Source organism: Triturus cristatus, chromosome 2_2, assembly GCF_964204655.1.
Source record: "Triturus cristatus chromosome 2_2, aTriCri1.1, whole genome shotgun sequence".
Taxonomy (NCBI): Eukaryota; Metazoa; Chordata; class Amphibia; order Caudata; family Salamandridae; genus Triturus; species Triturus cristatus.
Window position 1 is genome coordinate 924469839 of NC_140582.1, and position 16757 is coordinate 924486595.

The 16757-nt window shown below is 45.5% G+C and overlaps 1 protein-coding gene across 7 annotated transcripts in view; it reads right to left on the minus strand.

Annotated features, from left to right (window-relative positions):
- The window catches only part of LOC146862954 (uncharacterized), a 376918-nt gene that overhangs the window by 171895 nt on the left and 188266 nt on the right, over positions 1 to 16757 (minus strand). The gene's annotated exons all lie outside the window — the stretch shown is intronic.

Below are 16757 nucleotides of genomic sequence, written 5' to 3' on the forward strand. Positions count from 1 at the left end.
GGGTAGTAGGTGTGTAGGTACTGTCATTGGCAGCGCTGGCAGGGGCAACGGGTGGTGCCAGCTGCAGTGGCCTCTGGTGAGGGCACTAAATACTTATTTGTTTACGAATCAAGCACTGCCTGAGGGTACAGAGTGAGTGATCTGAGAGGGAGCCAGGCTATGCCATAGTCTGCTGGCTTCTAATTTGCCCTTCCACTGATATAGTTTTCCCGATTAAAGCATGGCCATTGATTCACCAACATGTCCGGACTAGTAATGTTCTCTTTGACCACTGATAACATCACAGCGTTGACTCCTGCCCCACCCCGAGTAGCCTTCAATTTGTTGCAGAGGTATTAAGGGAAGGATATGGAGTGTGCCTACTGTTAGAAAATGGGACTTAAAGTGCCTCGCTTACTTTCTCTTCATACCGTGTCCACTGCATTTGCAAGTCCTTACACCAGGGGTAGCAAGGACAGTGCCAGGGGCTGGGCTATCATGAAAGAGGTGATGTACTAATGCCACAGATATTAACAAATTATGCAAAACTGAAAAGAAAATGTAACCTGAATGCTGTAATGTGTGCAGGGCAGGTAAGATGAGAATACAGACACCAGGAAGTGATGCAATGAGAGAGAAATATCATTTTCATGGATCTCGTGACCCCAGATGTGGCCTAGAAGGTGGAGTCTAGTGGAGGGCATTGTAGGCCATCGTTAAGTGTGGTCAAGCAGACTACATGCATGATTATCTAGCAGTAGGTGTGGTCTAGTGGACAGCATTGGTATCTAGCGGTAGGTGTGGTCTAGTGGACAGCATTGGTATCTAGCGGTAGGTGTGGTCTAGTGGACAGCATTGGTATCTAGCGGTAGGTGTGGTCTAGTGGACAGCATTGGTATCTAGCAGGTGTGGTCTAGTGGACAGCATTGGTATCTAGCGGTAGGTGTGGTCTAGTGGACAGCATTGGTATCTAGTGGTAGGTGTGGTCTAGTGGACATCATTGGTATCTAGTGGTAGTTGCGGTCTAGTGGACAGCGTTGTTATCTAGCAATAGGTGTGGAGCGTTTTTATCTAACGGTAGGTGTGGTCTAGTGGACAGTGTTGTTATCTAGCGGTAGGTGTGGTCAAGTGGACAGCATTGTTATCACGTGGTAGATGTGGTCTACTGGACAGCATTGGTATCTTATGGTAGGTGTGGTCTAGTTGGCACCATTGTTGTCTAGCGGTAGGTGTGGTTTAGTGGACAGCATTGGTAGCTAGCGGTAGGTATGGTCGAGTGGACAGCGTTGTTGTCTAGTGGTAGGTGTGGTCTTGTGGACAGCATTGTTATCTAGCAATAGGTGTGGTGCGTTTTTATCTAACGGTAGGTGTGGTCTAGTGGACAGTGTTGTTATCTAGCGGTAGGTGTGGTCAAGTGGACACGTGGTAGTTGTGGTCTAATGGACAGCATTGGTATCTTATGGTAGGTGTGGTCTAGTTGGCACCATTGTTGTCTAGCGGTAGGTGTGGTCTAGTGGACAGCATTGGTAGCTAGTGGTAAGTGTGGTCTAGTTGAAGGAGTTGGCCTTGCAGGACGAGTCTATTTCAGCATATTTCCCACAACTCATTTACAAGGTCACAATCTCTCCTCCTGTTGAAAGTCATACCAATGCAACCTAACAATACTTAATCTCCTCTAATTTCTGTATTAATCCCACCAGCCATGTACTTGAGCTCTCTGCCCCACTAATGATTGCTAACAACCACTATTACTTTAGTCCTCCATAAAAAAAAACTAAAAAGACTGAATGGAATGGTTTTCTTTGAGTGCCAAGACTCATTCCAATAACACTGAACTAACCATTAGCCTTGGGTTCTAGAGCAGCATGCTGCCTGGCGTAAATTGAATCAACGCCTTGTCAGGGGTAGCAAGCGCTATGTAAATACAATTACAATTTGATAGTTAGTAAGATGGCTTAATTATATGAGTTTGATGCCGGCGTGAGTAGGTCTTCCAGTGCGCTGACCCGTAGGAGCTTCACGCTAATTAGCGTGTCACTACGCATGACTCGACGAGTGCTGAAGCACACCCATATTGGGTCATTGCCAAAATCGATTTCTTATACCGATATACAGAGAAGTATAGGTGACTGGGAGTAGCACAAAGGAATTTATATATTGACACTTAAGTCACTGTGTAGATTAGGTTATATTGGTCCTGAAGAAAGCCACTACATCATCTACATATCTGAATTAGGCTTGAAACATGTTGACCTACAGCTATATTAGATCATCATTTCTAGTAGATAGCACCATGGATTTTAACATAGGCAGAAGGAGTCGAGCATTAAAATAATCCTGAAATGTACCCCCTGTCCTATTTTTACCTCACATATTCACATAAGACACCAATCTACTATTATACACACACTTCACCATACGGCTTCACCATACCCCACTGAGGGGCCCGTTTGGCATTGCAGCACCGGACCGACGTGGAGCAAAAGCCCAATGCTGAAGCATGACACCTATTCAGGTGTGTGAGGACATTTGTTCCTATATAGTAATGCTCCCGGCATACCCTGTGGAACTTAACTGACCTGCTGAGCAGACAGACTTCACTTATTGGAACTGCATATCCTGTTGAGTGTGATGAGTTTGTTGTTGACACTAAGCACCTTTTTAGGTTGAGCCTAGTGCAGCGCGCATGCGCTGCTCTGCGAGGCTTCTTGTATCTACTCTGTGTGGGTCTGACTCCTTCCACGCATTGAATTGGCTTTTGCGTGTGTTAGAATCAAAGCCTACAAATGGCTAAAGGTGGGTGCATGTCCCACCTCCTCTGAAAGGTTTACTCCCAAGGCGTTTTCTCGCGGGAGCGAGCAGAGGCGCGCAGGGCAGCAGCTGCAGTGCCTCCTTGTCTCCGTGTGCCCACCCCCACCAGTCCTCTTTGTGTCCCTGTGCCATCTTTGCCCGCCTGCAAGCACTGTTGACTTGCTTGGAATTGAGATTACACTGCTCCTAAGCTGACTTCATCGCATTCTTTGATATAAAAAGCTATTTTGTTCTCAGAATTACTTCAGTAAACGCCCTCAAAATGAGTCACCCAGAGTGTCAAAATGGCCAAAATAGCACTTTCTCCTTTAATGACAGGCCTTGCAGAGGTTGTCAGCCCCGCAGCCTCCGCACAGACTTCTGCGTAAGGATGTTCCCACTTCCGCTCTTTGCCCTGCTCCGACATCAGAGGTGAACGGGCATCTAATTACGCCTGTGTCGTGGCAGTGCCCACTTGCACCACCTTACTTGAACCTATCACCCTTGTGTTGTGGAAATTTCTAAAGGACCATTAAAAAGTGGCACTTTCTCATGTGTGTCTCTTATAGATTATACACTCTCAGAGATTAAAAAAAAAAATTAATTACAGAGTATATGTATTCATTTTAGTGCCCTTGAAAGGTGCGAGGCAAGAAGATTAAATTCAGTGACCTCCCCACGCCCTTCTCTCTTCCAAGCCCCCTCGCCTCTCTTTCTCCTGCATTTCCTTCTTGTTCCTTGGCCTGACAGCAGGGCAAGTGCTGTATAAATAACGATCATGCCATGACCTGCTTTCTGTGTCTAACGTGAATCTGTTCTGATAGGAAAAACACATGGAAGGGCTTCCCGGAAATGCGAATGTAAAGGAGGGTTTGTATTGGCAATGGCTTTCTGTTTGATGATTGGGTGTGGGATCATGTGTGCCTCCACCTTAGAGAAGTACACCATGCCCTCTGCCCTGTAGGTTTAAACATCAAACGATCGCACCTGAGGAGCGGACTTGAACTACTTAAAGGAAAGAGATGTCTAGTGCTACCAAAAACAATAGTTCCTATTTTACCAACTTCAGAAGGATGAAAGGCTGAATGGGCACACTGGAATTTTAACCAATGAACATTGGTTCGAGCACAGATTTTTTGTCAAATGAGCTACTGGGTGATGATTTGCACAAAGTGCCCCAGTGCACAACGGGCATGTGTGCTGCACTTTGGGTTTAGGGAAGGGGTCACTAGCGCTTTGTGGCCCCTTCTGTCATATGGAGTGTCTCATATGCATTGGAGTCTGGCCCCATGCACATGAGAGGCACCTTCCCTCGTGCCATACTGCTTACGCAGGAGCTGGGCCAGATAGGCCATTCGAAGGGGCACCGAATGTATTCCACATATAAAGGGGTGCACAGTCACTGATTCTTCTCCCTCCCGCAAAGGCGGGTGCGGTTACACAGTGCACTTGTCTGCAGGGGGAATCCTCTCAGGCCAGAAACCTTTGTTTTGAAAGATGGACTTGCGGCTTGAAACCACCTCCACCTTTCAGCCATGTGCTGTTTTCGGTGAGGTGCAATCTTGCTCCTGCACCAGAGACAGCAGAATTTATTTTTGCAGGATAGCACTGTCCAGATGTGTGCTGCACACCCTCCCCCTGCGCCATATTACTGTGATATTACTTGACTCCATTAATGTCAGTCAGTCAGTCAATTCAATAATACTTTTATTAATTTCTTAAATATCATAAAAGGATGGCAAACCATCATAAAATACAGATTCTGAACATAGAATAAGCATATGTATTGTAAAAGGTACTATTATTAAAAAAAGATTAAAAAATTATTATAATTTGTTTTTTGTATTATTTTGGAACATTAATCTGGAAAAGATCCTTGAGAAAAGAAAACCATTATCACAGTAAAAAGTCAATCAAGGGGTTGTATAATTGTATATCATGAAGAAATTTTGTCCAACTCTTTTGCCGCTATTTCCCAGAGTTTTATGGCACTACAGGATAGTGGAATGGAGTGCCACCCAAGACACCTAATGACCGCAGCTCTACATGTTCTGATCTGTTCTTTCCTTAAGATATCCCGAAGAATGGATTTACGTATTTTCAATAAAGTAGGGCATATACATAGTAAATGTAATAGTGACTCCTCCCCTTGACAACAAAGGCGACATTCCTTCGATGACCATACGTGTTTCCATTGCGGGGTTAAATCTTTTGAGGGGAATGAACCCAGTCGTAATAACATCAAGTAATGCTTTTTATAGTAGGAGGTGTGTTGTGTCTAATACCGTTGTGGTTTTAACCTCTGAAATGACTGAATCACGGCCCAGGCGTGATGTTTTTTAGAAAAAGTCTTTTTGTCGGTTAATAGGGAGTTCCTCTTGATTGCGGAATTTGCTGCGTTTTTAAATCCAGAATACGTTACAGGTGTTAACCAGACCTCCTCTAGCTGTAACGCCGACAAGCATTCCTGCAGTATTCTCGTCGTCGAGTTAGCTTGTCGAGCTTGACTTTCTATCTCAGCCCAACAGCGATGGGCTAGAGTGTTATCTTCTGCCTCCCTCATCCTCCAATAGTACTTCACTAAAGCACCTTGTCTGGCCATGATCTGATTTTTTAGTCCAAATTCTAGACGGATTTGGTCTTGTGGGACGTGTAGCGGAATTGTAAACAATTTTTTGAAAAATATGGATTTTGCAGCTATCACTTGAAGCAGGTGGCTGGTGGAGCAGCCTATGAGCTTTTTTTTCAAGACTTTGAAGGCGAACAACAGTTGTTTTGCTTTTGTACTTCCTTCTTCCATATGTTGTTTGAAGTTTAACTTGCTATCTAGCAAGAAGCCTAGATATTTATAGGAGGTAACGCTGGCCAACCGTTGTTCGCCCAATTTCCAGGAGAAGGTATGCCTGGACGATGTTTTGTTGTGTTTTGCAAAACGCATTACTTTAGTCTTTTGATGGTTGATCGTAAGTTGGTTTAAGGTGGTATAGGCTCCTAGTCCCATGATCAATTTCTGCAGGCCAGCTGGTGTTTGTGCTAACAGTACAATGTCGTCTGCGTACTGAAGGCATGGCGTTGGTATTTTGCCCAATTTTGGGGGGTCAGCTGGAATTGACTGGAGGTATTTGTCGAGATCCGACGTGTAGATGTTGAACAAGCAGGGCGCTGAAACGCAACCTTGTTTTAGCCCCTTCGAAGTTGGAATCTTGCTGGTGACCCTTGACCCATCTCCTTTCTTAATTTGCACCCAGGTGTCAGAGTACAGATTGATGATGGCCTCCAGGAGTCTGGACGGAACCCCCCAGGCCTGCATCTTAGCCCATAGGGAGGCTCTCGAAACTTTATCGAAGGCCGCCTTAAGGTCCCCAAAGCAGGCATACAGGGGCCTTGATTTTTCGAAGGCCTGATTGCTCAAGAGAGTGATGGCAGAGATGTTCGTTAAGGTGCCCATCCCTGCCCGAAATCCTGTTTGTGTGGGAGGTATTTGATTTTTCAGACTGACCCAGGCCTCTAGTTCTACTAAGAGGTTAGATGCATAAATTTTCGCCTCTACATCTATTAATGCAATCAGTCTTTAGTTTGAGGGGTCCGAACGTGGACCCGACTTGTAGATTGGATTTAGGATACTTCCTCTCCAGGACTCCGGGATCAGACGATCTGCTATAACTTTGAGAAAAAGAGGGGTCAGGACTTGAGACCAGAATGCAGGGTCGTGGCGAAACAGGGCGTTTGGTAGGCCGTTTGGACCTGGTGCTCCCTCCGATTTTTTTTTTTTTAGGTTTAAGTATTTTTATTAAGGTTTTCAACAGGAGAAAGCATGGCAACAAACAAGGGCATCGCCCCTGGCTCCGACGGGCCGGGGTAGGCTTAGCTTGTGTCCACCGTCAACAAACGGGTTAAAAGTCAAAGAGATGGTTGCTCAGCCCGGCCGCCGCTGTCTTTTCCGCCCCCCGCCCCTACCCCAAACCCCCCCCCCTACCACCCCCCTCCCGCCTTCACACCCCCCCCCCCCGGTCAACAAAGAAGTCAGATGAGAAAGAGAAAGAAGAAGGGGAAAAGGAAGTTAGATCCTATCTCGGAGTAAAGAGGACCCGGAGGTCGAACATGGGGAGCCACCTCTGGGCCAGAAGTCCAATCAGGATGCCTGAGCGGGGTCCCCGTCCCCTGAGTCTGTGCTAAGCCGGAGGAGGCGCAGGTAGCGGGGACATGTCAGCTCCCTAAAGTCCTGAGCCAGGAGGGATCGGAACGGCTGCCATAAGTCCGGAAAGGAGGCGCCCTTACCCGCCAGCGTCAAAGAGATACGCTCCATCCCCAGGATATGCCAGAGGCGATGCAGCCATTCTAGATGTGTGGGAATGCGGGGCGTGTTCCAGCAGGCCAGCAAGCACTGTGTGGCCGCCCCCAGTGCTAGGGCCATCTGCTTCCCCCTGCGGGACTTCAAGGGGTAGGTGATAGCATTAGGGACCCCCAGGATGATGTATGCGGGGAGCCTGGGCAGCTCCGTGTCAAAGTACCTATCCACCTCATCAAGGATTTGTCGCCAATAGGAGGACACCAGGGGACAATCCCACAGAATATGTGTCAGGGTGCCCAGCTGACCGCACACCCTCCAACAGCTCCCGGCACGGGAGCCATCCATACGATGGAGACGCTCCGGAGTGTAATACCAGTAGTTCACCAGTTTGGTGAACGTTTCCGTGAGCCCTGTGTGTGTGGCCGTGTGACGGGCCCGATAGCAGGCACCCTCCCATTCCTTAGCCAGCAGGTCCCTTCCCAGATCCCTCTCCCACCGTGCCCTCCCCGCATGGTATGCATGAAAATGTGCCGACAGAAGCATCTTGTAAAGCTCCGAGGTCAGCTTTTTATCCGTTTGTCGCGTAATCAGCCAGCGTTCAAACGATGTGAGCCGGCGCTGCGCCGCGCATTTCTCCCGCGGCTGTGAGGCCCAGTGTTTAATCTGCAAATAGCCAATCAGGTCCTTGGCCGGAATCCCATAATCAGCCGCCAACCGTGCCAGAGGGAGGAACCCGCCTCCCTCGTACAGAACCCCCAGGGCTCTGCAACCAGAGTGTGGAAAAGTGGATTTTCCTGATCAGTTATGTCCCCTATCTTGGACCCCAACGGATCTATATGCATGTTACAAGTACATGTATGTTCCCTCCAGTTCCAGTTTCTAAGACGCAAACATATGTGTGTCTACCGTCGACATGTTCTCTGTCAGATCCGCCATCGATGGGCTGGATATTCGATTCCTAGGTATGAAAGGCCACCGACTTTATATGGCTAAGTTACTACATTTTTACAGTTCAGGCAAGTAGGCCCGATTCTGTCCTCAAAGCCTTTCCCTGCTCTCTGTCTCTGACAGCTTCAGCTTGAGCTCGCATCTGTATCCATGAACTTTGTCCTACTCCCTGTGCAGCTAACGGTGCCTGCCTCGGCCAGTTTTCGCCTGTCTGCCAAGAAGTTGTATTTCACCTTCGAATTATCTATTTTGCTCTTCAGCCGATGCATTCCTGTCTAGTGATTTAAGTAAACATTTCCTTTAGCTCACAAGCAAAGGACTCAGCCTTTCCGTCCTCCTGCGAGTGATTCATAGCCCTGTTGCCATGGAAAGTTTTCTGCCCCTCGCATCTCATATAGACACTTAGACGCTTGTACACGCACACACAGTTAGTATAGAATAGATTCTGTCCGAAAGTCTCTTCCTTGTGGATAACATAGTTCTCTAAACATAGGATGTTAGATATGATTTGGGATTAGGTTGACTTGACCCCTCAGACTTTTCGTCTCCATATGTAGAGTTAATGTCAAGTCCCCTTCACCCCCTAGTTGCACGTCAATTATACGTCATGCTGCCGCGCGCGCATCTATGCCAAGTATTATCTTATAGATCCACCTATGTCTGATAATCCTAACCAATCATGTTTCTTTTATTCCTTATTACGCCTAGTTTCAATTACGTACCTGTTATGTCACTTTTCTTATCAAATGTTACGCCTTCTACATTCGTTTCATTGTAATGTACTTATTATAAAAATACATGTCTGTCAATAAAATATTGTACTTCACTTCCTGAACCCTCGTGGTGACGGAACCTGAAGGCCGCGACTCGAGTCGGCCATTTTGAATGGAATAAAGCCCATTTAGAAAACCTCTTATACCACGGATTCTGCCTCTTGTTATTTTGAGCTATTTTACTTTATTTTAAGATTCCGTATGAAATTCAGTCCGGTAATATTTATTTTTATTTACCACATAATGGCGCCCGAACAGGGACACTTTCTCATCTCACGCGCCGGCGGTGCGTTGCAGGCCCGGTCTCCTGCCACAGCTGGACGGACCATAAACGCGTACCAGCAGGATTTCCTGTAAGCTCCCTCCGGTCAAGCGGGGGCGACTGAGGCTGCGATCAACCCAGACGAGGCGGTGAGAAGTGCGAAGTATCCCGACCAGAGCCTAGCTGAGAGAGCAAGATCCGAGGTATACAGAGGCCCACCAGGTTTTCCGAAATCCCGACGTCCAGAGGGTCCGATGTCCGCAGTCGTCGAGTCCTGTCCATTCTCTGAGGCCTTCCGTTTCAAGGAGCTACTCGGTGAGTACCATCGCCGGGGAGGCGTGTTGACGCGCACATAGGTTGTGCCGGTCAAGACGGATTTGGGTACACAAATCCGGTCTGCACTGTTTAGCAGTGTATATGTACTGTTTAGCAGTATATCAAGTATTCCGAAGTATTCAGTTATTGTCAAGAATTCAGCGTGGTGATTAGTTAAGCAGACTGTCATCATTGTCGACCATTATTAAATGTTTAATGTTTAATGTTTAAAGTATTTCAGAAAATGTCTTGCATATTGTGGTATGAATGATTGTTCATTGTTCACTGTTCATTATTGTGTTTTTTTCGTATTAAGTAAGTTCAAGAGTAAGTATCAGATCAGTTGTCAATATGCCGCTCTTCTCGAAGTTAAGACAGATTACTACCAGAAAAGGGGTGCTTGAAGAAGCAGTTCCTATTCCTCCTAGAGACACTCCAGGGCATTTCATGTACCATAAGCATGGCTTAGATGCCATATTGTTTCTTGATCTATGGGTAGATTATACCAAGGGATTACCGGAAAGTCAAAGGTGGCCCGCAGCGGGAACCTGGGATGCAGAGTGCATCATGAAAGTGGAGGAAGAGTTATGGAAAAGAAAGGTCAGACAGTCACAGAAAGACGCTGTCGAGTTATGGCGTAAAGAATCTCATAGACGAACAGAAAAAGCACGTAGACAAGAAGATAGGAGTAAAGAAAGTTCAAATAAAGTTCAAGAAAATCTATTAATTGAGGAAGGTATCCGAGTGAAATCAGAACAAGTAAATAGGCAAAGGAATGCTCTTAGGAATGGTATGTATCCCCTTCTAGCCGAAGGACTGCCTAAGGCTGTTACGGAGGTGCCAAAAGACTTGCCACCCCCATTATTTCCAATTAAGGTACATCCAAAAGGGCATCCCAGAACCGCAGAAGATGTTTTTCTTTCCTCATATCTAGACGATGCAGCCCCCGAGTATGCTAACGCCACACCACATAGACCGTCTGGCGGAGGGGTTCAACGTCAGGATCAGGTATCTGTACCCGTGCAACAGCAAGTCCCGACGCAAGCTTCGGCAAGCACATCTGTTTCCGCATCTGTCTCCGCAGTCGACTCTACAGGGGTATCGACACCCATAGTTGCTGTGTCACGTTCGACGAACCCATTCACACCCGACGCCCCAGATAGGGCCACGGGAGGTGCTAGCAGTACCTTCACACCACCTAGAATAAATAAACTTGTTTTTCAAGAGTCAGCACATTCACGTACACCTAAGTTCGTAAGTGAACGTACGCTTAAGGAACTCCTTGTAAATTGTAGATATGACCCGGTGGTTGGTAAAGAGGACGAAATGGTCCTGGCATCATTACGTATCAGGCGAGCCGCAGAGTATTTAGCGAGGTTACCAGGGATGATTACGCATCTAGATAACATATATCATTTTGTTCAAACAGGACGAGATCCAGGATGTATTAACAGAGCTATGGAATTCCAGAAAGTAGAGATACAGGGGGAACTGTTACGTTTCCTCATAAACTGTGTGATCAGAAATCAAGATCGTCCGGGGGTAGACCCGAATGCAATGCTTATTCTTACAAGATGGAGTCAGAATATATCAGAAGGGAGACACGATAAGCAAAATTGTATAATAGCCATGTGCCGAAAAATCCGTAAAGAAATAGAGCGTATTCATGAAGAAAGATTGGGAACAGACGAGTATGAGCAAGATGAAGTGTCCGAATCAGAGAATTCCGCAAGACAGTCAGAGACCATAGCCTATGTAGGCAGAGGAAGATCCTGTGATAATGCTAGATGTTTTTCTGATCCCATACACTCTGTATGCCCAAATAATAACAGAACGTATCCGACGCCTGTAATAAATCTGAAGTCTCCTGAACATTCGTTTCAAGCCGCAGATAAAATACTACGAGAACGAAGGGGTTACCACCTCCTCGATTCTATGGATGAGCAAGAATTAGCCAGATCAGCCGTTCACTGGATCGTTAGTCCTGAAAAATACGGTGATGAGACCGTAGCACACACGTTTCTCAATCTCAGTACAGATGAACAACGTTTAGCTGGAATCTATATGATTCAGCAACTCCTCATATTATATAAGAGCCAACATGCTGACCCTGGTCCTTTACCTGATATATTAACGGAACTACTCACGTACAGATGGAGAGGTTCTAGTAACAAACTAATTAAAGAGATATTAGTGTCACGTAAACAGTATGTCCTTTTTATAAGTCCGGATTCTCTCTCGCTGCCCCACAAAGAAAGAACGCCGTACTATATGGATAGACAAAATCCTTTACGAGAAGTGCACCCAATAAAAGGCGAAGACAATGAGTTTCACCGTGTATTTGTTTACACACCCATATCAAAAATGGAATTATTAGAAATGAAGAAAGTAGTACCTAGTCATGACAAAGACCCAGCGGGTTTCCACCGAGAAATTAAAGATATGTTACTGATGGGAGAGTACACCTTTCCTGATATTATGACGATATTAAAGGTGCTTTTGCCTGCTGGCATCTATGAAAAACTGAAAGAAAAAGAGTGGGAAGTGGGAGACCAAAAGATAGACTGGACAGCATTAGCAGAGGAAGAAAGGGCCCGAACTGCAGGTTCAGGGCTCGGGGATAAAGTTAAACTGTTACCAGGTTTACTAGTACAGGTACTGCCACGTCTATTAACTACAAAAAAGGAAGATTGGGGTGCAATCACAGCCTGCAAACAAAAGCAAGATGAAGACACAAGCGATTATTATGCTCGATTTGAAAAATGTTTTGGTATAAACAGTGGTATAAAAGCAAGTAGTGACTCATATCCACATTTATTTGTGACAAAATTAGTGGAAAATGCATTGCCTCCAGTGAAGAATAGAATATTGAAATTCGAGAGTACCTGGCAAAGTAACACTCCGTCACAAATGCTACAAATGTTACAGTATCATCACAATAGAATTAGGGATGAACAAGAACACGAGCATAGACGCATGAAGGATACAAAAATGAAAATGCTAGTTTCTCAGACAGTACCAGCAGATGGTCACAAAAAGGGTGTGACACATTCTGGTGATTCTGCAGTTCCTGTAAAAGGAACCTGCAATTACTGTAAACAACTAGGCCATTATGTACACGATTGTCCAGTCCTGAAACGTAATATAGCTACAGGTATTGCAAAGGAGAGACCACGATTGGTTAGACAAGATCAGAATGAACAAGGAGCTATGCAGCATGGACAGTCCATGCCAGTTCAGCAACAGTCCATGCCAGCCTCACAGCAACCCATACAGTTTGTGCCAGCTGCACCACCGTTGCCTGCTACTGCCACACAAACTACAACACGACAAATGTATCAGACTGCACAGTATGAATACCCTGAGTATCAGCGTTACGCATGAACCAGCCTAGAGAGGGAAGTTGACTTACCGCTTATCGAGATTCCTGTAGATCAAGAAGGACCTTATGTACATAGTGAATTATTAGGTCAAGATAGAAAATTCTTACTCGATACAGGGGCAAGTCGAACAACCATAAAACGTAGTGAAGTTCCAGGGGCACCCCTCTCAGGCTCTCAAAATGTTTCCCTTGGTTTTTCGGGAAAACCTATTGTTAATGAAGTATCACAGCCTCTACCACTTACGATAGGACCTTTGACACGAACTACAGATTTATTGCTTACTAAATCATGCCCAGAAAATCTGTTAGGAATTAAAACTCTGAAAGCACTAGGAGCCATAATATGTTGTTCTCCGGAAGGAGTAAGGTTGTTTTTGCGTGATTTTAAAGGTCACTATGTGTCTAGAGACATGGATCCCCGACTACAGACTTTACCAGTACATCTATGGGCACAAGGCCCTACGGATGTTGGCTGCATGAACATTACACCCTATCGAGTCACACTGAAAGCAGGAGTGGTACTACCACGAATGCGACAATACAAGTTACCGCATGATGCTGTAGTGGCTTTGCTGAAAATCATTGATGAGCTGATTGCCCAGGGAGTAGTTGTAGAAACAGACTCCAATGTATGTAATTCACCGATAATTCCGATTCTTAAACGAACTGATCCTACTGCCCCACCAGTGTACCGATTGGTTATTGATTTGCGTGAACTAAACAAGTGTATTGTACCACAATTCCCTGTGGTCCCTGATATATCATCATTATTGACAGCAATTGATTCCGAAGCAACATTCTTTACTGTAATTGATCTCAAGAATGCCTTTTTCAGCGTCCCAATAGATCCGGAAAGCCAATACTTGTTCGGATTCAGTTTAAATGGGCGCAGTTTTAAATTCTCACGCGCTCCCCAAGGATTTACAGAAAGCCCCAGCATCTACAGCCAAGCACTGAAACGAGAACTCGACAGTATCCACATGCCAGTCAATACTGCACTGCTTCAATATGTCGATGATCTGCTGATCACCGCGAGAAGCGAGCCAGAATGTGAAAAAGCTTCTCTGACAGTTTTACATTTCCTAGCCGACAAGGGGCACAAGGTGTCCCCTTCTAAGCTGCAATTCTGTGTTCAGCGAGTTATTTATCTTGGTCACTCGCTGTCCAAGGAGGGAAGGCAGCTTACACCAGATCGCATCCAGTTAATTGCTAACATGTCAATACCCCAGACACAAAAGGAGGTGCGGGCTTTCATAGGCCTCACTTCATATTGTAGGCAGTGGATCCCTCAGTACGCATTTCTAGCAAAACCACTCATTCAGTTAACCACACAGGAGGCAGCCACATCGACTGTTCTCCCTTGGACTCAGGAACATACACAAGCTTTTGAAAGCCTAAAGGAAGCTTTATGTCAAGCACCTGTTTTAGCAACACCATGTTATAGCAAACATTTTACACTCTTTGTTACAGAACGCGAAGGTACTGCCTTGTCAGTACTCACTCAGGATCAAGCAGGATCACGCAAGCCATGTGCTTATTTTTCCAGTACATTAGATCCCGTAGCTCAGGCTTTGCCTGCATGCCTGAAATCAGTGGCAGCGACAGCTTTAGCAATCAGACAAAGCGATGCCATAGTATTAGGACACCCATTGACAGTACAAGTACCACATGCAGTAGAGGTTCTTGTGAACCGAACACAAACACAACACTTGACCATAGCAAGACTTACCGGTTATGAACTGACATTGTTTCAACCACACATAGAGATCCGACGGTGTAATACATTGAATCCTGCTACACTATTACCTGTAATTGGAACAGACCCACTAGCTCATGATTGTGTTGAAATCATTGAAATAAAGACGAAACCTAGACAAGACTTGACAGACGTTCCATTGTTAGATCCAGACCTGACGTTGTATGTAGACGGATCGTGCATGAGAACAAGTACAGGAGATTTAGTGGCCGCGTATGCAGTCACAACAGACACTGAAGTTATTGAGACACATTGTATAGATACTCTGTCAGCCCAAGCAGCAGAACTTATTGCTCTAACGCAAGCCTGTATTCAAGCCACAAATAAGAAAGTTAATGTATACACTGACTCACGTTATGCATTCGGAGTTGTACACGACTTCGGCGTGCTGTGGCGAGAGAGAGGTTATTTAACCTCCCATGGTGCCCACATTCAGCACGGACCCCTCATTCATGCCTTGTTAGACGCAATACATCTACCCACTGCTATATCGATTATGAAATGTAAAGCACACACGAAGGTTACTGATACCATTTCTCAAGGCAATGATTTAGCTGACAAAACAGCTAAACAGACTGCTCAGAATCGCACATTAGACATGACAAAGCCAATAGTTCAGACACCAACACAGTGTATGACAATTAAGGATCCCGCACTTGACGTAATTGACATACAGACACATGCCACAGCAGAAGAAATAAAGAAGTGGACTGAACTAGGAGGGATCCAGACAGATCAAGGATGGATGACGAAGGAGAAATCTGTATGGTTTCTCCCTGATTCCATGGTTCAAGCCATTATAGCTACAGTTCACAGTCCAGCACATTTAGGAGAGAAGGCTATGCTAGACAGCATTCAGCACATTTGGTTCAACAAACATTTACGAGCAGCAGCTAAACAAAAAGTTCGTACCTGTATGATATGTTGTCAGTTTAATCCAGGAAAGAGTGTTCCCGTAGAGCAGGGTGGATTTCAGCCTCCTGACCATCCTTTTGAAGTCCTCCAGATGGATTATATTCAGATGGAACGTTGTCGAGGATTCAAATATGTTCTCGTAGTTGTCTGCGCTCTCTCCCGTTGGACAGAGGCGTATCCCGTATCAGATTACACTGCCCCGACTACTGCCAAGCAGCTAGTTCGAGAATTCTTCCCACGGTACGGGTTACCACGTGTTGTATATTCAGATAACGGCCAGCCTTTCTCATCCGAATTAATGAAACATGTCTCACTTTTGTTGGGATATCAGTGGAAATTCCACTGTGTCCGACACCCCGAGGCAGCAGGCCTCGTGGAACGACATAATCAACTTTTAAAAATCAGATTGTCTAAAATATGTCAGGAAAAAGGTGTGGACTGGATAGTAGCCTTACCAGTTGCACTATTTTACATGAGGATGGTAGCACACTCTCGAACAGGGCTATCCCCTTATGAAGTGATCTTTGGTAGACCACCGAATATGTGGGGGACGCCTATACCCCGTAAAATAACTGATGTTGACTGTAATATGCTGACAGATTACCTGGCTTCTTTGATGTCTGCACTACAATCTTGTCGTTCACAGGTAGTCGCAGCTTTTCCCGACAACACCGAGGTGAAACCTCATGATGTAATTCCCGGCGATTATGTCCTCGTCAGGAATTTTGATCGGAAAACCCAACTGGAGCCAAGGTGGAGGCTTCCTAAGTTGGTCCTGCTAACGACCAGAACAGCTGTGAAGATCGAAGGGAGGAAAGGCTGGGTGCATTCCAGCCATATCAAAAAATTTCATGGACTTCCTCCTGACACAGACAGTACTGCCCGTGTGTCTTCCCCCATTGACTCAAAGCTACCTTTGGCTGAGGCCAGTAGCACCGAACTCTATAAACAGAAACTCAGGTCCAGATCCAAGCTGTCGGACGATTTGATTGTTTAAGTCCTCTCCAAGGTGAAGCGGTTGAATCTGTCCCGACATGTACCCCTTAGGTCTGAATCACGTAGAGTCCAGAATCATGATGAAACGACATGCTTATTGTAAATTACTGCGTAACCACTGTATTGTGACTTTATTAATTTTGTTTTCCTTGAGTTTTTTAATAGTTACTACAAGTATATTGTTGCATATGTACTATCCTGTTTCTAAACATGTTTTCAATATAACTGATGAACATTCTTTTAGTGACCTACCCCCACATGAGTTGTCCTATAGACTTGCGCTGCGCAATAACACCTTCATTAGTATGTTACATCATTCCCATCAGACTAGTAATGCCACCAATTGTTGG